Below are 27,107 nucleotides of genomic sequence, written 5' to 3' on the forward strand. Positions count from 1 at the left end.
AGCACCCCCCCACACACCTGTATATATGTCAGCACCCCCCCACACACCTGTATATATATCAGCCCCTCCCACACACACCTGTATATATGTCAGCACCCCCCCACACACCTGTAAATATGTCAGCGCCTCCCCCCCACACACCTGTAAATATGTCAGCGCCTTCCCCCCACACACCTGTATATATGTCAGCACCCCCCCACACACCTGTATATATGTCAGAACCCCCCACACACACCTGTATATATGTCAGCACCCCCCCACACACCTGTATATATGTCAAAACCCCCCACACACACCTGTATATATGTCAGCAGCCCCCCCCCCCACACACCTGTATATATGTCAGCAGCCCCCCCACACACCTGTATATATGTCAGCACCCCCCCCCCCACACACACCTGTATATATGTCAGCGCCTTCCACCCCACACACCTGTATATATATATATATATATACATACACACACACACCTGTATATATTTTAGTGTCCCCTCACACATCTGTATATATGTCAGCCCCCCCCCCCCCACACCTGTATACATCAGCCCCCTTCACACCTGTAAATATGTCAGACCCCTCCACACACCTGTATATATGTCAGCCCCACACATACACAAATCTGTTAACACACAAGGCTCTGGCCCCTTCCTGTACACAAACAGCCCCCCTCCCTTACCTTCACAGCCCTTGTAAAGTAGGTCTTCCTACCTAGTCCCAGCTCCTTTTCACAAAGCTGACATGTTGCTGAGAGTACAAAGCACACGAGGGGTGCACATACACATATTAGCCAGAGGTGGCAGTAAAGAGCTCTAAATGCAATGAGACGAGAACAGCAGAAGCTGTGAAATGATTTCTGTAATGCACAGCATTACCTTCACCTGTCCTGACTTCTTCTGGTTCTAGCGGGCCCCTCAGGGCCCCCTACAGTTGTGGCAGCTGTACCCCCTTAATGGCGGCCCTGAGTACACAGCACATGGAAATGCAACTAATTTAGTAAATAAATAAATAGCTAAATACCTTTTCTCATCAGCAGAATATAGCAGTCTTGTGATTTCTATCAGTGTCTGGTTAAAGCTTCTAGGAGGAGTTTTCTTACTGCACTGGCTGTCCTATCAGGATGCAGGCATACCTCCCAACATTTTGAGATGGGAATGAGGGACACCTACTAACAAATGTATGTAGGCATACATTTGTAGGATACGCCCCCTGCCACACCCCCTTAAAGGAGAATTAACCCAAAAAAAGTTAATTAAATTCACAAGGACTTTTTTTGTTTCCACTACTGGTCCTCTATGTTGGCTTTTAAAATGTACAAATGCAACAATTTAGAATTTAGATGAAATGTTTAGCACTGGGAAACACTTTTTGAAAGACAAAAAAGTGCATTTTATATACAACTATATGGATCAGACCAAAATGAGGGACAAATGAGGGGGAAAGAGGGACAGGGGGACATTTCTCCAAATCAGGGACAGTCCCTCGAATTCAGGGACAGTTGGAAGCTATGTGCAGGACCCCTGACCCTCTGTCTGGACTCTCTCTAGCAATACATGCCAAACTGAGCATGTGCAGCCTGCCTCCGTTTACTTTATCTTATCCGGCCATGTTTTGGGGCAATGCAAGAAGGAGATGATCAGAGAAGACAGGATGAAACAGCCTTTTTACCACAATGCAGAGGATTAACCCCTTAGTTTCCACAGTGAGTATAAAACACATGCTTTACTGCATATACAGACTGATTTTACTGTTGTGGGTTTAATAACACTTTAAAGAACAACGGGCTCCATTCACTAAAGCAGATCGCATGAGGTATTTAAGTGATCTGACACATTTTTCACACATATCGCATGTGATGCTGATAATGTAAATGCGATATTTACCTCAAAAAAACAAAAACGTTCAGTAAATACCTTATGAAATAGCATTAAAGGCAGTTCACTAAAGGAAATAAATAAATGCATGTGGTAAATAAGTAGTGGTAAGTAGTGGTCCAGGCATGCAGTATTTAAGGAATGTAAAAATATAATAGCCAGTAGTAGTCACTACCTTTTTGGCTCAGTAATCTCTCAACGGTGATGCACAGAAACTGAAATATGGATAAAAACACAGAAACATTGGAGTGAATTTACTAAAGGCAAATAGACTGCGCACTTTGTATGTGCATTTGCTTCAGAGTTTAGTAAATTAGGTAAAGCTTCACTTTAAAAAGAATACCCAATCATATGCAAGGAAAATTTAAAAAAATAATTTTTGCTTGCACATGATTGCATGATGGTAATCAGCAGAGCTCCCTCTCATTTACTAAGCACCGGAGTAACTGCACTTGCAAAGTGCACAGTCTATTTGTCTTTAGTAAATCAACCCCATTACGTGTTGTGAAATATATTTATTTTGTTCTGTCATTTCACCAGATTTTCAGAGACTTGTTGTGTGTTAATACAAGCCTATACATCGTTTGCTGCATAAACCTCCCAATCACTTCAAACATAATACAATGTACATGCATATTACAATGGTCTAATCTCTTGGTGAAACATATGTCCTATGTAGTGAGACTATCTTACTTTATATTTTTGGAAATATCTTTGTCGAAAATTTTTGCACGACAGAAGTGGATTATAAATAGACAAGTATTCTTACAAAAGTGTGGAACTTGATCTGTTAGGAGAAGGGTGTCATCAATTGGAAGGATTGGCAGATGGATATCAGAGTGACACTTTCGAGAACATCATAAAAAGACGACAAAAAAAAAAAAGCCCGATACGGCCTGCATCGGATTATTAGACGCATAAACAGTAAGCGTTGTTATTCTGGAAGAACCCTGGCTTATGTTAAGTGGTCACTTTTGATAGAAATGCAGCTTAAAGAAAATCTTTAATTTGAAGTGAGTCTATGTTCCAATGAATGATTCCCCATTCTGGTGTGCGATTATGTCCAACCACCGCTTCTCCATTCCAGTAAGTGATTCTTCCTCCAGACGGACAAATCTGTGTTCCAACGACAGATTCCATCAACAAGTGTCTCCACAACTCATTGAGTGATCCTGCATTCCAGTAAGTGTTTTTTTTTTTTGTTCCGCCGAATGATTCTAGCACACATTAAAGGATTGTACTTTACGCTAATTCCTCCAATACATGTTTTTGCCATCCAGTGCTTGGCTCTATGTTCCAGTGAGTGACTCCGCAGTTCGATGAGTGCTTGATTCGACAGCCTGGAGAATAATTCATCTGTTCAATAAGTCCTTTTACCTTCCACAGAGTGAGCCGAACATCTCTTGAGTGGCGCTGACTCTAAATGAGCAACATTTTTTTTTCTCTTAATGCTGTGAGATAGGTTACTGTCCAGTAATTGACTCAAACTACGAATCTTGAGTGACAGTGATTTTAATAAGTGATGCTGCTGGCCAATGGGTTCTAGGCTTGGCTCTATATTACGGCCTAATCTTGACAACTCATAATTGCATTTACTGAATCAAACTACCTGTTAATGTGTCCAGGATGATATGGTGAGATGGCTATACATAAACCACATTACTTTGGGCATGTTTATTTTTGGTGACTGCGGTCAGGCAAGTGACCTTACTGGGTTAACCAAGATACGGGCTCTTATAATTTAATGACAGGGTTAGAGGAAATGTTTCCTAGATTGTCAGCTTCTCTGTACACATTTAGCAGCTGAGTCTTTTATCTCGCAAATTAATCCAACTACTGTCCACGGAGTCAGCAATGAATTATTTTTCTCCAGCTGTGAAGATAAATTGGCAGCTGTGTCACCTGGCTTTGTTTTAGCTTTCTCTAGATCACACTGTTACAGATAACAAGAGTGGGTTGATCTAGTTTCTTTTCATCCTTGCTGACTACATATCAATGAATAAAATAATACAACTCCCTAAATTATATGTTGGGACCACATATAGGGACTGATGATTTTGTTTCTTTTACAAAATACACTGCACAGGTAGTCACATCTTGGGGTTCCAGAATACCAGAATGCTTCTTTGTCGAGTCCCAGAACAATCACACAACAATCACATCTTGGGGTTCCAGAACACCAGAATGCTTCTTTGTCGAGTCCTAGAACAATCACACAACAATCACATCTTGGGGTTCCAGAACACCAGAATGCTTCTTTGTCGAGTCCCAGAACAATCACACAACAATCACATCTTGGGGTTCCAGAACACCAGGATGCTTCTTTGTCGAGTCCCAGAACAATGACACAACAATCACATCTTGGCGTTCCAGAACACAGAATGCTTCTTTGTCGAGTCCCAGAACAATCACACAACAATCACATCTTGGGGTTCCAGAACACCAGGATGCTTCTTTGTCGAGTCCCAGAACAATCACACAACAATCACATCTTGGTGTTCCAGAACACCAGAATATTTCTTTGTTGGGTCCCAGAACAATCATGCAACAATCACATCTTGGGGTTCCAGAACACCGGATTACTTCTTGGTTGGGTCCCAGAACAATCACACAACAATCACATCTTGGTATTCCAGAACACCAGAATATTTGTTGGGTTCCAGAACAATCACAACAACAATCACATCTTGGGGTTCCAGAACATTTCTTTGTTGGGTCCCAGAACAATCACACGACAATCACATATTGGGGTTCCAGAACATCAGAATATATCCTTGTTGGGTCCCAGAACAATCACACCACAATCCCATCTTTGGGATTCCAGAACATTTCTTTGTTGGGTCCCAGAACAATCACACGACAATCACATATTGGGGTTCCAGAACATCAGAATATATCCTTGTTGGGTCCCAGAACAATCACACCACAATCCCATCTTTGGGATTCCAGAACACCGGAATATTTCTTTGTTGGGTCCCAGAACAATCACACAACAATGGTTAAGAGTCATAATTTTAAAATGGTTGAGCACTACAGCTCTATGAAAAATTCCAAACACTTGTATCCCCAACATTTCACTCTAGCATTCACCCTAACTGTTAAAATGCAATTAAAATGAACTTCTAAAAGTCATTCTTAAAATGAAATCTTAAAATAATTTCAAATTAACTCTTAAATGTAATTAATGTGAACTCTTAAAATGTACTTTTAAATCAAAATTAAAATCAACTCTTAATTTAAAATAAAATACATTTAATTAATTCACCATTATCACCTAACTTTAAACTTGAACTTATGACATAACATAAAAACCCCTAACTGTTAACCTTAACCACTCAACCTTTGACCCTAATCCAAAACGAATATTCAGCACTAATAAACTCCTGAATAGCCACACTTACCTTAGCGTGCCTGGAACTCTTAACACCAAAAGCAATTACTCCTTGCTGAAATCTCCGTGCCAAAAACGACTGATCTGACCATTACAAGACGAACCTGTTTTTTGTGTTGGGAACATTGTCATTCCATGTAAAGCTCACCGATGACAGGTTCCCTTTAATTAGATCTGCAATGCCCACTGGATAAGTGTGATCTGACAACCAGGTATATTTTCAATGCATAAAACCTCTTCCCGAGTTCCAGACAAAAATAACCAAGACGTATGTTGTTAACCTTAAATGAGCGAATGAGTTGAGCCGTATATATGTCATAATATCGCACGGGTGCATTATCAGTGCATGAGCCTGGACAATTGGAATTTGCAAGGGGGAGGGGAATAAAAAAAAGAGCATTATGCCGTGAGCCACTGGACATTCTTACACGAAAGACCACCTTCTGATGAACATATGACTGACCACTCAGTAAAGAGAGAGTCTCTGCATCAAAGTAGATGGCCATACTGGGAGACAGGCTTCCTCCCATAACCAGAGGCCAACTGGCCTGTACAGGGTTGTCTGTAATCAATTATGTATAATATGGACTCCCAGAGAAGAGAAGAGCAGGAATAAGACCCATATGAGAGATAGATAGAAAAAAAAAAGAGAGATTTTTGAAAATAGGCATATGTTAATAGAAATATCTTAAGGAACCCATCAATATGTATACACACAGTCCTCCTATACACACTCACTCTTCGTCTTTTTAATTTCTATAGAAACGAAGATAAGACGTAAATAGTATGGTTTCTATTAACGCTGTAATACTTATACGGTCTAATGCACCTACATATATTTCAATCACAGCGTGCATTACGGAATATATATATATTCTGCATTTTGTTTACTTATTTGCCCAGCCATATATCCCATGCATGCACATTATGTACCCACTGCATGCCTATGCAGGCATACACCGGTCTCGTGCCCCTTACCTTGTTATACTGTCTTTTTTTCCCAGATGTTTAGTTTTGTTTTTTAGGGGTCTGGGGTAAAAGCTGGTCACCGATTCTCTTCTAGAAGACCACCTGCCGTGGACATTATTCCACAGGGGAGGAGCCTGGCAGACAAGCCCCACCTCCTGCGCTTTGTTGCCACTGTCCAAGGATGTACAATTAACACTGGCCTTTTGTCAACAAGGCAGTAGTCCACGTCTGTGTGCAGAGCTGGGTACAAATCGGCTTCTTTTTTTTCGAGTGGTATAATAGGGTCAATGGGTATGGCAGTCCTTTTGATTTGGTGATCAGTGTGGCACGGTGCAAACAGTCCGACAATTCAAAATGTTTTTTTTTTTTCTTTTTTAAATCTTGGCTTCCGACAAGCCAACCGACTGCAGATGTTTCGGTAATATTCTTTTTTTTTTTTCCCCACCGAAACTCCAATTTTTATAGATTCTCAGTCTCCTAAGCTTGTATTAGCTGCCAGGCGTTTCGTGGTAAACACTCCTTTTAGATTTGGCATGTTTGTATTTGGTGGGCCTTGCCATGGGTCAGTAGGCTTCCCACTTCATATGCTTTCCATATTCGTCGCCGCTGTTGGATTCTCACCAAGCACGAGACTGGCGGCGATCCTGCAAGCTGTGTTTTTTTTTTTTTTTTCTCCTTTTCTCGATTCTCTGCTAGCCGCAGGATGGATGGAAGACGGTCGTTCTGCACGATGCGCTGGGGGGGTGGGTGCTGGATCCTTCTGGCCTGACCGTGTTCAGGTCCTTTCTGGCACGCTAGCCATTGCGGGATTGCTGGTAGTCAGGGATGAAGGGAAAGGGGGGGGGGGGGTGTCAGTGGTTGCTTGTCTGAATTAAACTCGCATGGGATTCGTACATCCCCCACCTGTCAGAGGATATTAACCCTCTTGTCTACTCTTCTTTTACTGCTTGCTTAACCTGACGGCTTTCGATAAATAGTCACTGATGACCATCCAAAAGCCTCCTATCCCCAGGTGGCCCGGTCGCTGTCCAGGGTGCTAGCGAAGCTGTTTTGAGATTCTTGAAGCACCTGCTAGGTAGCCAACGCTGGTTGGTCAATGGCCACTTGTATCCGAAGGTCTGATAGCAGCAGCAGCAATCTTTGCATCCATCCTACTTAGCATGATCAGCAGCACAGGAAAGCGATCACTAGCCACAGCTAGGAAAACAGAAGCCAGCCCCCTTGTTTTCTGCTCTTAGGAAGATTGTAGACACCCCTCTGTGATCTCATTATTTGTCCTGTCCTCTCTTCATATCTGATTTTTTCGCTCCCTGTGCTGGCTATCTGAGATCTCCCTTCGTCCTCTCCATCTTTAACCTCCTGATCCTGTGCGTCGCCGGCAGTCGGTCTATTGTGCGGCGCTGGGCAGCTGTCTCGGCTATGCCCCGGCGTCTATGCTTGGCGGTCTCTGGCTACCTGTCCGTCTCTTCTCCTCTGCTCCAGCATTCCTCTAGAAGACAGATCAGGCTGGATGTCTCTTTTTTTCCTTGCCAGGATCTGATGCTCTCTCTCTCTCTGCTCCTCTTCTTTGCTATTTTTTTATCCCACGTAAAGAAATAACAAAGAAAATAAATGAGAGATTGTGGGGCTGTTTCAGTCTCCCTGCCCCTCCTCCGTCTCTCCCTCCCTTGCTCTCTCTCTCTCTCTCCTTCTCCTTCCCTCCCCCTCACTCCTTTTAACCCTCTCTCACATTCAGATTGCTTCACCTATCTGTGTCTCTTTCATCTCAGTTGTCTTTTGTGTTGTGAGTGTTGGTGCCTGCCATCCCAGACCCCCTGAGCTGCCACCCTGGATGTGTGTGTGTGTTATTGTACCACCCCCCAATATTTCCACAGCCCCCCTCCACCTTCCCTGTCCCCCCCTCACTCCATCCATCTCTCCCAATCTCCACCCTCTGCTCCCTCCTCTCCTCCTTCTCTCGCTCACTCCATCTTTCTCCTGCTTCATCCTCCTCTCCTCCTCTCTCTGTACAAACATTTCTGTCTCACTCCATCTTTTCTCCCCTCCCCTCTGTCATCCCTCTTATAGCAATCTCCCGTCCTCGCTCCATACGTGTGTGTACATATACAGTACATATATACACCATATATATATATATATATATAGCAATCTCCCGTCCTCGCTCCATACGTGTGTGTACATATACAGTACATATATACACCATACATATATATATATAGCAATCTCCTGTCCTCGCTCAATACGTGTGTGTACATATACAGTACATATATACACCATACATATATATAGCAATCTCCCGTCCTCGCTCCATACGTGTGTGTACATATACAGTACATATATACACCATACATATATATATATAGCAATCTCCTGTCCTTGCTCAATACGTGTGTGTACATATACAATGCATATATACGCCATACATATATAGCAATCTCCCGTCCTTGCTCAATACGTGTGTACATATACAATACATACATACACCATACATATATATAGCAATCTCCCGTCCTCGCTCCATACGTGTGTGTACATATACAGTACATATATACAACATACATATATATATCAATCTCCCGTCCTCGCTCCATACGTGTGTGTACATATACAGTACATATATACACCATACATATATATATATAGCAATCTCCCGTCCTCGCTCAATACGTGTGTGTACATATACAATACATATATACACCATACATATATAGCAATCTCCCGTCCTTGCTCAATACGTGTGTGTACATATACAGTACATATATACACCATACATATATATATCAATCTCCCGTCCTCGCTCCATACGTGTGTGTACATATACAGTACATATATACACCATACATATATATATATAGCAATCTCCCATCCTCGCTCCATACGTGTGTGTACATATACAGTACATACATACAACATACATATATATATATATCAATCTCCCGTCCTCGCTCCATACGTGTGTGTACATATACAGTACATATATACACCATACATATATATATATAGCAATCTCCCGTCCTCGCTCAATACGTGTGTGTACATATACAATGCATACATACACCATACATATATATAGCAATCTCCCGTCCTCGCTCCATACATGTGTGTACATATACAGTACATATATACACCATACATATATATAGCAATCTCCCGTCCTCGCTCCATACGTGTGTGTACATATACAGCACATATATACACCATACATATATATATAGCAATCTCCCGTCCTCACTCCATACATGTGTGTGTACATATACAATACATATACATACATATATATATATATATATATATATATATATATATAGCAATCTCCTGTCCTCGCTCCATACATGTGTGTGTACATATACAGTACATATATACACCATACATATATATAGCAATCTCCCGTCCTTGCTCCATACGTGTGTGTGTACATATACAGTACATATATACTTCATACATATATATATATATATATATATATATATATATATATATATATATATATATATATATAGCAATCTCTCGTACTCACTCCATATGCGTGTGTGTACATATACAATACATATATACACCATACAAATATATAGCAATCTCCCATCCTTGCTCCATACGTGTGCGTACATATACAATACATACATACACCATACATATATATATATATATATATATAGCAATCTCCTGTCCTCGCTCCATACATGTGTGTGTACATATACAATACATACATACACCATACATATATATAGCAACCTCCTGTCCTCACTCCATACATGTATGTGTACATATACAATACATACATACACCATACATATATATATATATATAGCAATCTCCCATTCCTCGCTCCATACATGTGTGTGTACATATACATACATACACCATACATATATATATAGCAATCTCCTGTCCTCGCTCCATACATGTGTGTGTGTACATATACAATACATATATACACCATACATATATATATATATATTTATGGCCCAGAGCCCTCTGACCGATACGGATAAGGATGACAAACAAGGATAACACAAAACTCGCTTACTTGAACCGGACCTGAAAGTGTGCCCTGGCCTAACGTAGGGTATACCAAAATAAGGGGGCATACCCTTGATAGAGAAATGAGTAATAAATGAAATGAAAATGAAATGGAGTGAAATGAGTACTCGCCCGGGAGTATAATGCTTGAGAAATGCCCTGACAGGGGATGGGTGGGTGGGTATCGCGCACCGGAACCGACGAGGGAGCCAGGCGAACGGGCTGGTTATATACTCCACCGGGCTCCACCCATAATTCCAGGCCACCATACTGGCCTTTCCATTTATGGCCCAGAGCCCTCTGACCGATACGGATAAGGATGACAAACAAGGATAACACAAAACTCGCTTACTTGAACCGGACCTGAAAGTGTGCCCTGGCCTAACGTAGGGTATACCAAAATAAGGGGGCAAAAACATACAGGTAGGGAATGCCTTTATTGATTCGAGTTTGTTACTGGGTGAGCTTGACGAAGGCCTGGGCCATCTCTACTTGCGGATTGGGTATGTAACGGGCGAAACAGGCGGACTTCCACCTACCCAACTTTTTGATAACGTGGACCGGGACCCCTTGGCGGGAGGCAGTTGAAGCCGCTCCGATCCGAAACGAATGTCCGGAGTAGTGAGCCGGATTGAGGTGAAGGATGCCCAGGAGTATCCTGACATGCTCCATGAACTGGGCTGCGTTCAGTGGCTTACCGTGGAATGGCAGAAGCGGGCCAGTTCCTGGTTGATCGGCCAGAAGGGTCAACAAGCGGGTGAGCATGGCGACCGGGCACCAGCGGTTGTTAGTTTTATAAAAATGTATGTCCGTCCCCGGGCCAAGCTGCTGCGTCTTGGATACCGCTATATGCAGGATGAAATGGTCTCCGTGCCTGACCAGGTGGTGCTTGCATAGCGTGCGAGCTGAGGGGCTACTGGAGGTAAACTCGCCTGGCCGCAAGAAGCCGTAGAAGGCCAGGTGTATGGCTGCTTGTATAATGGTACTAGTGTGGAGTCCGAAAGGTGCAGTGGCCAGAATATCGGACATGTTTCTGAAAACGTCTCCTGTGATAGGCAGGCGTTTGAGGGAGGCCGCAGGCTGGCGTTTCTGGATGCCACGCATGACGGCCCGAATGGCGTGAAAAGTGAACAAGGAAGGTTCAGCGGGGTCCTGGAGGGACGTAAAATGTTGTACCCCGGCCAGGTATAGTCGGATCGTGTTGAAGGATAACGCCAAGTCCGAGTGGCAATGGGCAATGAAGGCCAGAACTTGCTTGACCCGGGAGGTCTCTGTGGAGTGAGATGTTAAGAAACGGTTGAAGGCCCTCCAGGCTGTTTGGTAGGCCTTGCGGGTATTGTCTGCGAGGGAGTGATTGATGAGTTGAGTCGCGGCTACTAGGTGAGGGGTTAATCCAGGGTCAGTTGAGACCAGTCCGGGATAACTGCTGACGTTGGTCCGGCTCCGGGCACCTGATCAAAAAAGGAAACTAAGTTAAAGCGGGAGAGGGCGTCCGCTGCCCGGTTACATTTACCGGGGATAAAGGCACAATGAACATTAAATTGAAACAATAACGAGAGCTGGACCAGTCGCCGCAGGAAGGACATAATCTCCAGAGACTTGGACCTGCCTTTGTTAATGATTTCCGCAGTGGCGAGATTGTCCGTTGAAAAGGTCACTGTTTGACCGGACCAACTGCGGCCCCACGTATGGGCAGCGGCTACGATGGGGTACAACTCGAATAGGGAGGACGTCTCGGTGAAGCCCGGAATAGCCAGTATCTGAGGAGGCCAAGGGGCTGCGAGCCAGAGGTGGCCAAAAATTGCCGCAAAACCCGTGGAGGCCGCTGCGTCGGTCACGACCTGCGGTGACGAGGAGGACACGGAGGGAATGAATAGGGACACACCATTCCAGGACGTCAGGAATTCCTCCCACATGGCAAGATCTGCTATAGCTGCGGGGTCCAGGCTGAGGATATGCTCCGGGTCTTGTGAATGAGACAGTAGGACTAACAGGCGTGATATGAAAGCGCGACCTTGAGGGATGATGCGCATGGCAAAATTAAGCATACCGAGAAGGGACTGTAGCTGCCTCTTGGTACAAGTTCTGGTGCGGGTGAAGTCCCTCATGACCGACCTGATGCGGCTTAGTTTATCCGGGGGAAGGCTGGCCTGCATAGTGCTGGTATTTAAGCTGACCCCGAGGAAGGTGATTGCCTGCGCAGGGCCCTCCACCTTGTGCTCAGCAATCGGGACGTCAAGGTTATCGAAGACCACCCTTAGTTTATCCAAATCCCCTGGAAGGGAGCCAGGTGACTCGACCAGCAGGAAGTCATCCAAATAGTGTATGACTCCCTGGCACTGGGCTACGTGCAGCAAGATCCATTCGAGAGCCTGCGCAAACGAGTCGAAGAGCCAGGGGCTACTCTTGGACCCGAAGGTCAGCTTAGTGGCAAAATAGTAGAGCTCCCTCCATTTGATGCCATGCCAGCACCAGAGAGTTGGATGGATAGGAAGGAGCTTGAAGGCGTCCGAGATGTCGGCCTTGGATAGCCATGTTCCTGTGCCTGACTTGAGAATGGCCTGGATGGCCATGTCTACGGACGCGTATTTAAGGGAGAACTCCTCAGAGGGGATAAGAGAATTAAGACTGGGGACAGAGGAAGAATAAGGCGCTGACAAATCGTAGACCAACCTAAGTTTATTTGAGAACTTGCCCTTGACAAGCCCAATAGGGCTGACTCGCCAGGTGTTAAATGGGGGCTTCGTGAAAGGGCCTATGATGAAATCCCGGTCTAGCTCCGCCTGTAATAGCTGGTCGATGGCTTGTACGTCGGTGGCTGCTGACCGCAGGTTCTGGCACTCGTGTGTGAGGTGAGGGAGGGAAATAAGTCCTGTATGAAAGCCCTGAGTAAAGCCCTGAACTAGGTAGGTGGCAAGTGAGGGGGTGGGGTGATTGGCGAGGTAGACACTGAGCCACGACACGTTGACCCGGCTTAGTCACGATTTTCTAGCCTGCTTGACCTCGCACATGAGCCTGGGATGAGCTCTATTACATCGTGAGCATACATGGAGCAGCCTGCACTGGCTGAAATTGCACGACCCGCTGTTATAGTTGTTACAGATGGCTGCGCCTCCCAAGGTCTTGACCGGGCGCCCCAGTTTATCTGTCTGCGGCAGGCGTGCCGGCGCTGGTAGGGCCTGGGCAGTACCTGAGGTCGATGGACCGTCTACGGGCGGGGTTGCCACTGAGCTGGCACACCAAGTCGCGGTGTGAGTAGCCGACTGGCAGATGGCACAAAGAGGAGACCGCAGCCCTGCGAAGTGTCGGCAGAACAACTCGGTGTCCAAGACACTCCAATCCGTAGGTATCTGAAATTGAGAGAGCCTGGCGGCCGCCTTAGCGGAGAAGGAGCGGTGATAGTCATAAAATGCAAAACCGCCGTATTTGTACCCCAGGTCAACTACTACGTGGAGGTAACGATCCAGTTCCTCCCTCCTGCCGGGGGAGGCTGAGCAGATGACATCCCTCAGCATGCCGAAGGCCAAGGTGAACTCGGTGACTGACAGCTTCCTGTCCAGCCTGGGGTCTTTGGCTTTGAGGACCACCGACACGTCCCCCCAAGTGTAAGCTTTATTTTCTGCCAGCTCATGAATGGATATCAGTAGCGAAGCCAGATTGACGTCCTTTCCCTCCAGGATGTCCTTCCTGATGTTGGCTGATATTAAATGGGAAGGGTACACTACTGGTGTACACCCAGGGGTACCTGCGCTGGTGTTCTCCACTGCTTGTGAAGTTGGTATAGGAGGAGAAACGACTGGGCGGGTCTCGAGGAGGGCCACCCGACTCTGAACTTCTGACATTGAGGTCGTCAGGGATGACACCAGCGTGTGAAGCTGCGTGATGGAGGCAGCGATGGAGCCCAGGGAGGCCTGCTGGGCACTATCCTCAACCGCGGCTGGGGGAGGGAAGAGGAGCCCGAAAAGCTCGGCCTTTCTGGCTGTAGCTGGGAAGGGTACACCCCTACGCCTCAACTCGGCCGTCAGCCTGGGGATGGTCCATGTTCTGAAGGACCTTTGGCTGCCGCTCTCTGAGACAAGAGACGGAGACAACGGAGCCGTGTAGTCCTCGCTGCCAGCCTGGGACATGGTGGCAAAATCCAGGCTTGGTGAGCTTATTAATCCCTGGGACCGGGTTTTTCTCCTATACGAAACCTAAGAGGGTGACATGGATTACAAGACTCGTAGGAGACTCCTAAGCAAACTTTTTTTTTTTTTTTTTTTTTTTTTTTTTGAGAAGGGTACTACCGCTTGTGGGCGTTTCCCTTCCCGAAAATTCTCTTACCTAAGGAGGCACCGTCCGACCCGGTGCAGGTTGGACCTACTGAAAACTCGACTGATCTGAGGAGATGAAGGTAAGTTTGTATGAGACTCCTATGCCTGCAGAGAGATGTCTAGCTAAATCGTGGAGGTAACACTGGAAAATGTGAAGAAAGACATAACTGAAACGAGCTGCATAAATGAAACGAGCAGACAACCGAATTTAGAATAATGTGCATATGGCGACAGAGACGTGACTTGGTTGCGTCGTAGATGCAAAATTTCCTTTTCCCTTCCCTTGCCCGTTTTTTTTTTTTTCTTTTTTTCAACGCAAATGCGCATAGAACGTGGAGCTTAAGCGGAGGTGGACCCGCCACGTGGAGCTCAGGCGGAGGTGGAGCCCGCCACGTGGAGCTCAGGCAGGGGAGAGGGGGATCTGCCGCGTGGAGCTCAGGCGGAGGTGGAGCCCGCCACGTGGAGCTCAGGCAGGGGAGAGGGGGGGGGGGATCTGCCGCGTGGAGCTCAGGCGGAGGTGGAGCCCGCCACGTGGAGCTCAGGCAGGGGAGGGGAGGGGGGGGGGGATCTGCCGCGTGGAGCTCAGGCGGAGGTGGAGCCCGCCACGTGGAGCTCAGGCAGGGGAGAGGGGGGGGGGGATCTGCCGCGTGGAGCTCAGGCGGAGGTGGAGCCCGCCACGTGGAGCTCAGGCAGGGGGGGGGAGGGGGACCCTGCCACGTGGAGCTCAGGCAGGGGGGGGGGAGGGGACTTTGCCGCGTGGAGCTCAGGCAGGGGGGGGGAGGGGGGACCCTGCCACGTGGAGCTCAGGCAAAAAAGGGGGGGGTACTGAAATGAGGCGTGCAGCTGGGCGCACCAGAACGAATCGATGCATGAGGAATGCGATGGGATTCGGATTGGAGCGTAATAAGTGACAGAAATGATAACATGGTTAGAAATGGCAGAAAATGAAATGATCCGACATCACCGACTGACATGATTGAAGTGACTGCAATGATTGACATGAAAGGAAATGACATGACGGACATAGTACAAACGGTATGACATGATTTTTTTTTTTTTTTCTCTTTTTTTTTTTTTTGGTTTTTGAACAACCTGAGATTGACATTGCCCGGACTGCTCAATTTAGCGCGACAAGCAGACGGCTGTGATTTCGAGATGGTTCGATCGGTTCGAACACAACAAAAGAGTCATTCGGTTTAGCAACGACGTGCTACGAAACGAAGTGCCAGTTGGCACGAACGACATGTACCGAAAAGGTGACAACGACTTCTACGAAGGAGGGGTAGTGACAGTGAGGTACCGAATACAAGTGTCGCGGTTAAGCCGTTCGTGTGACCTAGAGTGAGTGGTTCGTGAGTTCAGGAAACAGATTTACGTGACTTTAATAACACATGAAACGAAAAGGGTGCCGAAGCCCTACCTGCGACAGCCGGCCCAGACGTGTTGTACGACAACGGAAACTTTCGATTAGAGTATAGCGACTCAGACGGCGACCGGACGGACGCTGACGAACGACAAGGTTTTGTCGACACGAGGCGGACGAAAACGTAGGAACTCACGAACCCGGCTCACTGTAAAGTCTCGTGGATAGTCGGCCCTTGATTTCTGACGTATCAGATATCGCGCACCGGAAACGACGAGGGAGCCAGGCGAACGGGCTGGTTATATACTCCACCGGGCTCCACCCATAATTCCAGGCCACCATACTGGCCTTTCCATATATATATATCAATCTCCCGTCCTCACTCCATACGTGTGTGTACATATACAATACATACATACACCATACATATATATAGCAATCTTCCATCCTCACTCCATACGTGTGTGTACATATACAGTACATACATACACCATACATATACATATATATATATATAGCAATCTCCTGTCATCGCTCCATACATGTATGTGTGTACATATACAATACATACATACACCATACATATATACAGCAATCTCCCGTCCTCGCTCCATACATGTGTGTGTACATATATAATACATACATACACCATACATATATATATAGCAATCTCCCGTCCTCGCTCCATACATGTGTGTGTACATATACAATACATACATATACCATACATATATATATAGCAATCTCCCGTCCTCACTCCATACACCTGTGTGTACATATACAATACATACATACACCATATATATATATATATATATATATATATATATATATATATATATATATATATATATATAGCAATCTCCCGTCCTCGCTCCATATGTGTGTGTACATATACAATACATATACATACATACACCATACATATATATAGCAATCTCCCATCCTTGCTCCATACATGTGTGTGTACATATACAATACATATATATATATATACATACACCATACATATATATATATAGCAATCTCCCATCCTCGCTCCATACATGTGTGTGTACATATACAGTACATACATACACCATACATATATATATATATATATATATATATATATATATATATATATATATATAGCAATCTCCTGTCCTCGCTCCATACATGTATGTGTGTACATATACAATATATACATACACCATACATATATACAGCAATCTCCCGTCCTCGCTCCATACGTGTGTGTGTGTACATATACAATACATACATACACCATACATATATATATATATATATATATAGCAATCTCCCGTCCTCGCTCCATACATGTGTGTGTACATATACAATACATACATACATACACCATACATATATATATATATATATATATATATATATATAGCAATCTCCCGTCCTCGCTCCATACGTGTGTGTGTGTACATATACAATACATACATACACCATACATATATATATATATATATATATATATAGCAATCTCCCGTCCTCGCTCCATACATGTGTGTGTACATATACAATACATACATATACCATACATACATATATATATATATATATATATATATATAGCAATCTCCCGTCCTCACTCCATACATGTGTGTGTACATATACAATACATACATACATACACCATACATATATATATATATATATATATATATATATATATAGCAATCTCCCGTCCTCGCTCCATACATGTGTGTGTACATATACAATACATATACATACATACACCATACATATATATATATATATATAGATAGCAATCTCCTGTCCTCGCTCCATATATGTGTGTACATATACAATACATACATACACCATACATATATATAGCAATCTCCCATCCTCGCTCCATACATGTGTGTACATATACAATACATATACTTAGCAATCTCCTGTCCTCGCTCCATACATGTATGTGTGTACATATACAATATATACATACACCATACATATATATAGCAATCTCCCATCCTTGCTCCATACATGTGTGTGTACATATACAATACATATATACACCATACATATATATAAAGCAATCTCCCGTCCTCACTCCATACGTGTGTGTACATATACAATACATATATACACCATGCAAATATATAGCAATCTCCCATCCTCGCTCCATACATGTGTGTGTACATATACAATACATATACATACATACACCATACATATATATATATATATATATAGCAATCTCTTGTCCTCACTCCATACATGTGTGTGTACATATACAGTACATATATACACCATACATTTATATATAGCAATCTCCCGTCCTCGCTCCATATGTGTGTGTGTACATATACAGTACATATATACTTCATACATATATATATATATAGCAATCTCTCGTCCTCACTCCATACATGTGTGTGTACATATACAATACATATATACACCATACATATATATAGCAATCTCTCGTCCTCGCTCCATATGTGTTTGTGTACATATACAATACATATATACACCTTACAAATATATAGCAATCTCCCATCCTTGCTCCATACATGTGTGTGTACATATACAATACATACACATACATACACCATACATATATATATATAGCAATCTCCCGTCCTTGCTCCATACATGTGTGTGTACATATACAATACATACATACACCATACATATATATAGCAATCTCCCGTCCTCACTCCATACATGTGTGTGTACATATACAATGCATATATACACCATACATATATATAGCAATCTCCTGTCCTCGCTCCATACATGTGTGTGTACATATACAGTACATGTATACACCATACATGTATATATATATAGCAATCTCCCGTCCTCGCTCCATATGTGTGTGTACATATACAATACATACATACACCATAAATATATAGAGCAATCTCCCATCCTCGCTTCATACATGTGTGTGTACATATACAATACATATACATACATACACCATCCATATATATAGCAATCTCCCATCCTTGCTCCATACATATACAATGTGTACATATACAATACATATACATACATACACCATACATATATATATAGCAATCTCCCGTCCTCGCTCCATATGTGTGTGCACATATACAATACATACATACACCATAAATATATAGAGCAATCTCCCATCCTCGCTTCATACATGTGTGTGTACATATACAATACATATACATACATACACCATACGTATATATATAGCAATCTCCCGTCCTCGCTCCATATGTGTGTGCACATATACAATACATATACATACATACACCAAATATATATATATATATATATATATATATATATATATATAGCAATCTCCTGTCCTCGCTCCATACATGTGTGTGTACATATACAATACATATACATACATACACCAAACATATATATATATATATATATATATATATATATATATATATATATATAAATATATAGCAACCTCCCGTCCTCGCTCCATACATGTGTGTGTACATATACAATACATATATACACCATACATATATATAGCAATCTCCCGTCCTCGCTCCATACATGTGTGTGTACATATACAATACTTATATACACCATACATATATAAATAGCAATTTCCCGTCCTCGCTCCATACATGTGTGTGTACATATACAATACATTTATACACCATACATATATATAGCAATCTTCCGTCCTCGCTCCATACATGTGTGTGTACATATACAATACATACATACACCATACATATATATAGCAATCTCCCGTCCTCGCTCCATACATTTATGTGTGTACATATACAATACATACATATACCATACATATATATAGCAATTTCCCGTCCTCGCTACATACGTGTGTGTGTACATTTACAATACATATATACACCATACATATATATAGCAATCTCCGGCCATCGCTCCATACGTGTGTGTACATATACAGTACATACATACACCATACATATACATATATATATATATAGCAATCTCCTGTCATCGCTCCATACATGTATGTGTGTACATATACAGTACATATATACACCATACATATATATAGCAATTTCCCGTCCTCGCTCCATACATGTGTGTGTACATTTACAATACATATATACACCATACATATATATAGCAATCTCCCGTCCTTGCTCCATACATTTATGTGTGCACATATACAACATATACATGCACCATACATATATATAGCAGGGGGGGAGGGTTCCAATAAGCAGAAGTTCCACTTTAGGGTGGAGCTCCCCTTTAAACGAGGGTTCCCAAAGCCCCCATTACATCAGAGTCCACAGGGCACCGCTTACTTCTGAGTCCCCCTTCCTTTAGTATAATCATATGCTTGGAGGCAGGAGAAAGAAGGGACGGAGGGGGGATGACTTTAGTCACAGACCGTGGATGGTGAGCTCACTCGTCCGAGGATGGAGGCTCAGGCATTGACACCTTTTACCCACGATGTATCTGCCGGTTGCTGAGCTTCAAACTTCCAGCCCACGCATCTCTTTCCTGAGGCACAGAACACTGGGGATTGGAGTGTGGGTGGGCAGACAGATGGGTGGGGGTAGGAGGAGGAGCAGATCAAGCTCTCTCTTCTCTCCTGCCCATGTATGGGGGTGGGGCCTGTGTGCACATCTATGTGCTCGGGACCGGCGGTTATGGTATTTTGTTACTTGGGGAGCCACCGTCCATTATGAATATTGTGTCCGGGTTTCAGGTGGTCTAAATCCTGGGAATGTCCCGGTATATTTGGGACAGTTGGCAACTATGCACCACACTCTGTATGCATGTGTGTTTATATATATCTACAGTACACACACATATATACACATATATATATATATATAGAAAGGCCAGTATGGTGGCCTGAAATTATGGGTGGAGCCCGGTGGTATATAAGCAGCCGTTCGCCCATCCTTCCTCGTCGGTTCCAGTGCGCGATATCTGATACGTCAGATATCAAGGGCCGACTATCCAGACCAGACGCAGTGAGCCTGTTCGTCAGCTCCCGCGTTATTCGTCTCCAATTTTTTGACAAACCGTCTCTCATCCATCAGCACCCGTAGGTTTTCGCCGTCGGAGTGTCGTTGTACCCGTCGAATTTGTCGCTACGCCTCGGGCCGGCTGTCGCAGGTAGGGCTTCGGCACCCTCTTTTCATTATGTTTTCGATGTACCGTCATCATGCTTATACTCACGAGCCGCTCGGTCCTTTCATATCGAATGTTTTCGGTGGCCTCGTACGCATGTCACTATGTTCTACTTTCGATGTAGTCGTTATCATCATTCGACACGTTCGATTTTGCCACGTCAGGCGATTCATTCGCAGGTACGGCAGTCGAAATCGTTCGACTGCCCGAGCATTTCTATTTGTAGCGGTCGAATCGTTCGACTCACAGCCGACTGCTTGTTACGACAAGGCAAACAGTCCGCACGTTTCGCTTGGTCCACTCCAGTTCGAATATGTCTCTTCATTTATGCAATTGTGTTATGTGTCTCATTTGTCATCTCGTTTCATTCATTTCAGTCCCAGTCATTTCTACTGTCTCAAAATCATTTCTGTCACTAGTCGCGCTCCGGCGCGAATCCTGTCGCACCTCCGGTGCACCGATTCGCTTTGAAGTGCCCCAGGGTTCGGCCTCATTTCTGTACATGCTCCAGAGACTGAATCACTCGCAGGATCACGCACGGTCCCCGATTCTTGTCTTTGTCATGGCATACCATTTCTGTCACTTATTACGCTCCAAATCGAGTCTTGTCGCATTTCTCTATGCACTGATTCGTCCTGGTGCGCCCAGCTGCTACGCCTCATTTCGGTACATGCCCCAGAGACGGATTCTCTTGTAAACCTACAGATCAGTCCTTGAATCCTGTCTCTGTCATGGGACATCATTTCTGTCACTTATTACACTCCAATTTGAATCCTGTCGCATATTGTTATGCACCGATTCATTCTGGTGTGCCCAGCTGCTACGCCTCATTTCAGTACATGCGCCAGAGACGGATTCTTTGTTGCTACCATCAGTCCAGTCGTTGATTCCTGTCTCTGTCATGGGATATCATTTCTGTCACTTATTACGCTCCGATTCGAATCTTGTTGCATTTATTGGATGCACCGATTCGTCCCGGTGTGCCCAGCTGCTACGCCTCATTTCAGTACATGCTCCAAAGACAGGATTCATCTGTTAGGTGCATGGGCTCGTCTTCTGATTCCAGTCTTTGTCATGGGTTTCATTTCATTTCACCTATCACGTTCCGGTACGAATTAATCACATTTACGATCCAATTCGTCCCGGCGTGCCCCAGGATTGGCCTCATTTCAGTACATGCTCCAGTTTCCGTTTCCTGCTCGGTCGCAAGTCTGTGGCATGGCGATTCGGATCTCTGTCATGGCAGATTTACTCATTTCACGGTCACGTATCGCTTCCCGCTTCGAGTCCAGTTGATTCTTCAATGTTGGATTCCTATCGGGGGGCCCTTGCTCGTCAGCCTCATTTCACAAAAAAAAAAAAAAAGGAAAAGAGGGGGGGAAATATATATAATAAAGGGGGTAGGGGGGAAGAGAAGAGAAATTTCATCTGTTTCTTTCATTGGTGTCATTTTCCATCTCATGTCTGAAGTCTCACCTCCACTGTTAGCTAGCCTTCATCAAGTGCGAGTCTCAAACAAAAAACTTCACCTTCATCTCCTCAGGTCAGTCGAGTTCAGTAGGTCCAGCCTGCACCTGGTCGGACGGTGCCTCCTTCGGTAAGCATAAATCATCTAGGGGGAAAAAACGCCCTTCAGCAAGCATCCTTCCTTAAAACAGGTATTTTTGTAGGAGTCTCCAACCAGTTATAATCCATGTCACCCCTTGTAGGTCCGTATTAGGAGAAAACCCGGATCAGAGGGCGTAGCCTCATCAGACCCACGTTCTGTTACCATGTCCCAGGCTGACAGCGAGGACCTCACGGCTCCATTATCCCCATCCGTTTCAGAAAACGGCAGTCAAAGGGCCTTCAGAGCATGGACCATTCCCAGGCTGACAGCCGAGCTGAGACGCAGGGGCGTCCCCTTTCCAGCAACAGCCAGAAAGGCAGAGCTTTACCGGCTCCTGTTTCCTCCCCCCGCGGTGGTGGAGGCTTCGGCTCAGCAGGCCTCATTGGGCTCCATCGCCTCCTCTATCTCGCAGCTCCACACCCTGGTGTCGTCCCTCACTACCTCGATGTCTGATCTACAGGGCCGAGTGGCCCTCCTCGAGACCCACCCCTCTGTTTCTCCGCCAGAGCCAGCATCCCAGCCAGCTGTTAGTCTTCCCGCAGGTATCTCCGGAGGTGCACCAATAGTGTACCCATCTCATTTGGTGTCAGCAAACATCAGAAAAGATATATTAGAGGGCAAGGACGTCAACTTGGCTTCTCTTCTGATCTCGATTCACGAGCTGGCAGAGAATAAGGCATATACTTGGGGGGACGTATCAGTGGTCCTCAAGGCCAAGGATCCCAGACTAGACAGGAAACTCTCTATCACCGAGTTTTCCCTGGCCTTCGGCATGATGAGGGATATCATTTGCTCAGCCTCCCCTGGCAGAAGGGAGGAGCTAGATCGGTACCTCCATGTGGTAGTTGACCTGGGGTACAAGTACGGCGGGTTTTCATTCTATGACTATCACCGCTCCTTCTCCGCTAGAGCAGCTGCCAGGCTCTCCCAGTTCCAGACCCCTACGGACTGGAGCACCATGGACACCGAACTGTTTTGCCGCCACTTCGCGGGGCTACGGTCTCCTCTGTGTGCAATATGCCAGTCAGCAACACATACTGCGGCCTGGTGCGCTACCTCAGTGGCAGCCTCTCCCTTCGACGGTCCATCTACCTCGGGTACCGCTCAGAGCCTGCAAGCACCAACTCGCCCGCCACAGACTGATAAGCTAGGGCGCCCAGTTAAGACCATGGGCGGTGCTCCGATCTGCAACAACTACAACAGCGGGTCGTGTAACTTCAGTCAGTGTAGGCTGCTCCATGTGTGCACCCAGTGCCATAGAGCTCACCCCCGGCTCATGTGTGAGGTCAAGCAGCTCAAAAGGTCCTGACTGAGCCGGCTCAATGTCGCATGGCTTAGTGTCTACCTTTCCAGTCATCCTACCCCCTCACTGTCCACCTTCCTCGTCCAGGGCTTCACAGACGGCTTTCACACTGGACTTGTCTCTCTCCCTCACTGCACGCATGAATGCCAGAACCTACGGTCAGCAGCCACGGATGAACTAGCCATCGACCAACTACTGCAATCTGAGCTAGATCAGGACTTTGTCATCGGCCCTTTTGAACAGCCCCCTTTCAGCACCTGGCGAGTCAGCCCTATTGGGCTTGTCAAGGGCAAGTTCTCTAATAAACTCAGATTGGTTTATGATTTGTCAGCGCCTCATTCCTCCACGGTTCCCAGCCTCAATTCCCTTATTCCCTCTGAGGAATTCTCCCTTAAATATGCATCAGTAGACATGGCCATCCAGGCCATTCTTAAAACAGGCACAGGTACCTGGCTTTCCAAAGCCGACATCTCAAACGCTTTTAAACTTCTTCCCATCCATCCGTCCCTCTGGTGCTGGCATGGAATCAAGTGGAGGCAGCGGTACTACTTTGCCACTAAACTCACGTTCGGGTCCAAAAGTAGTCCTTGGCTCTTCGACACCTTCGCGCAGGCTCTTGCTTGGATCCTGTTACACGTAGCCCAGTGTCAGGAAGTCATTCATTATCTGGATGACTTCCTGCTGATAGAGCCACCCGGCTCTCCTCCACGAGATCTGGGTAAGTTGAGGGTAGTCTTCAATAATCTTAATGTCCCCATCGCCGAGCACAAGGTGGAGGGTCCGTCGCAGGCTATCACCTTCCTCGGGGTCAGCCTAGACACCAACACTATGCAGGCCAGCCTTCCCCCGGATAAACTGACCCGCATCAGGACGGTCCTGAGGGACTTCACTCATGCCAGAACTTGTACCAAGAGACAACTTCAGTCCCTTCTTGGTATGCTTAATTTTGCTATGCGCATCATCCCCCAGGGGCGCTCGTTCGTGTCACGCCTGTTAGCCTTGTTATCCCACTCTCAGGACCCGGAGCAAGTACTCAGCCTGGATTCCGCGGCTATGGCAGACCTAGCCATGTGGGAGGAATTCTTATCTTCTTGGAACGGAGTGTCCCTGTTCGTCCCCTCCGTGTCCGCCCTTTCACCTCGGGTGGTGACCGACGCGGCGGCCTCCACGGGCTTTGCAGCGATCTTTGGCAACCTCTGGCTCGCAGCCCCCTGGCCTCCACAGATACTGGCTATTCCTGGCTTCACTGAGACGTCCTCCCTGTTTGAGCTATATCCCATTGTAGCCGCTGCACACACCTGGGGCCGCAGCTGGTCGGGCCAGACGGTGGTCTTTTCTACAGATAACCTGGCCACTGCGGAGATTGTTAATAAAGGCAGGTCCAGGTCTCTACAGATTATGTCCTTCCTGCGGCGACTGACTCAGCTCTCATTATTGTTTCAGTTCAACCTTCATTGTTCCTTTGTTCCCGGCAAATTTAATCAGGCGGCGGATGCTCTCTCCCGCTTTAACTTTGTTTCATTTTTTAATCAGGTACCCGGAGCCGAACTAACATCAGCAGCTATCCCGGACTGGTCTCAACTGATCTTGGATTAGCCCCACACTTGTCAGCAGCAACGCAACTCATCGATCACTCCCTCTCAGACAATACCCGCAAGGCCTATCAGTCGGCCTGGAGGGCCTTTAGTCGCTTCACATCATCTCACAATACAGAGTCCTCCCGGGTCAAACAAGTCCTTGCCTTCCTTTCCTACTGCCATTCGGACTTGGCATTATCCTTCAACACAATCCGGTTGTACTTGGCCGGGGTACAACACTTCACGTCCCTCCAGGACCCTACCAAACCCTCCTTATTTACCTTTCACGCCGTCCGGGCTCTCATGCGCGGCATTCAGAAACGTCGGCCAGTTTCCAGCGTCAAACGGCTGCCCATCACAGGCGAAGTGTTCAGGGACATGTCAGACATTTTGGCCTCTTCACCTTTCGGTCTCCATGTCAGTGTCGTCCTGCAAGCAGCCATACATCTGGCCTTCTACGGCTTCCTGCGCCCAGGCGAGTTTACCTGCAGTAGCCCCTCGGCACGTATGCTGTGCAAGCACCATCTAGTCAGGTTCGAGGACCACTTCATCTTGCACTTAGCGGTTTCCAAGACACAGCAGCTTGGCCCAGGGACGGACATACATTTCTATAAGACCTACAACCGCTGGTGTCCGGTTACTGTCCTCTCCCGCTTGTTGACCCTTTTGGCCGATCAACCAGGGACTGGCCCACTTCTACCCTTTCACTCAAAACCTCTCAACGCAGCCCAGTTCATGGAGCATGTCAGGATACTCCTGGGCATCCTTCACCTCAATCCTGCGCACTACTCAGGACATTCGTTTCGCATCGGGGCAGCTTCAACAGCCTCCCGCCAAGGGGTCCCGGTCCATGTTATTAAAAAGTTGGGTAGATGGAAGTCCTCCTGTTTTGCACGTTACGTACCCAATCCGCAGATTGAGATGGCCCAGGCCTTTGTCAAGCTTACCCAGTAACAGTCTGTGTTCAATAAAATGCTTCCCCTACCTGAGTGTTTTGCCCCCTTATTTTGGTATACCGTACGTTAGACCAAGGCACACTTTCAGGTCCATTTCAAGTAAGCGAGTTTATGTTATCCTTGTCTGTCATCCTTATCCGTATCGGTCAGAGGGCTCTACACCATAAATAGAAAGGCCAGTATGGTGGCCTGAAATTATGGGTGGAGCCCGGTGGTATATAAGCAGCCGTTCGCCCATCCTTCCTCGTCGGTTCCAGTGCGCGATACCCGCCCACCCGCCCCTTTTATCAGGCCTTTACTCTAGCACACTCCTCATATGAGTACTCATTTCACCCATTTCATATTTATTTCATTTTAAGGTATGCCCCCTTATTTTGGTATACCGTACGTTAGACCAAGGCACACTTTCAGGTCCATTTCAAGTAAGCGAGTTTATGTTATCCTTGTCTGTCATCCTTATCCGTATCGGTCAGAGGGCTCTACACCATAAATATATATATATATATATATATATATATATATATATATATATATATATATATATATTATATATTGTGTGTGTGTATACATATAAAGTACATACGTACAAATCTCCCATCTTTGCTCCATACATCTCTGTGCATAGGGAC

The 27,107-nt window shown here is 45.5% G+C and overlaps 1 protein-coding gene across 2 annotated transcripts in view; it reads right to left on the minus strand.

The window, feature by feature from the left end:
- The window catches only part of ADGRL1 (adhesion G protein-coupled receptor L1), a 624,094-nt gene extending 616,015 nt beyond the window's left edge, over positions 1-8,079 (minus strand). Inside the window, exon 1 of one of the 2 annotated variants that reach the window (XM_077470079.1) lies at positions 6,241-8,079. The gene's annotated coding sequence lies outside the window, so the exon portion shown is untranslated. The remainder of the gene's footprint in view (positions 1-6,240) is intronic. The other variant, XM_077470078.1, reaches the window with a different exon arrangement.
- Between the last annotated feature and the right edge of the window lie 19,028 nt (positions 8,080-27,107).

The sequence above is a fragment of the Lithobates pipiens genome, unplaced genomic scaffold (assembly GCF_037356315.1).
Source record: "Lithobates pipiens isolate NorthernLeopardFrog02 unplaced genomic scaffold, aLitPip1_a1.2 Scaffold_8, whole genome shotgun sequence".
NCBI classification, from domain to species: domain Eukaryota; kingdom Metazoa; phylum Chordata; class Amphibia; order Anura; family Ranidae; genus Lithobates; species Lithobates pipiens.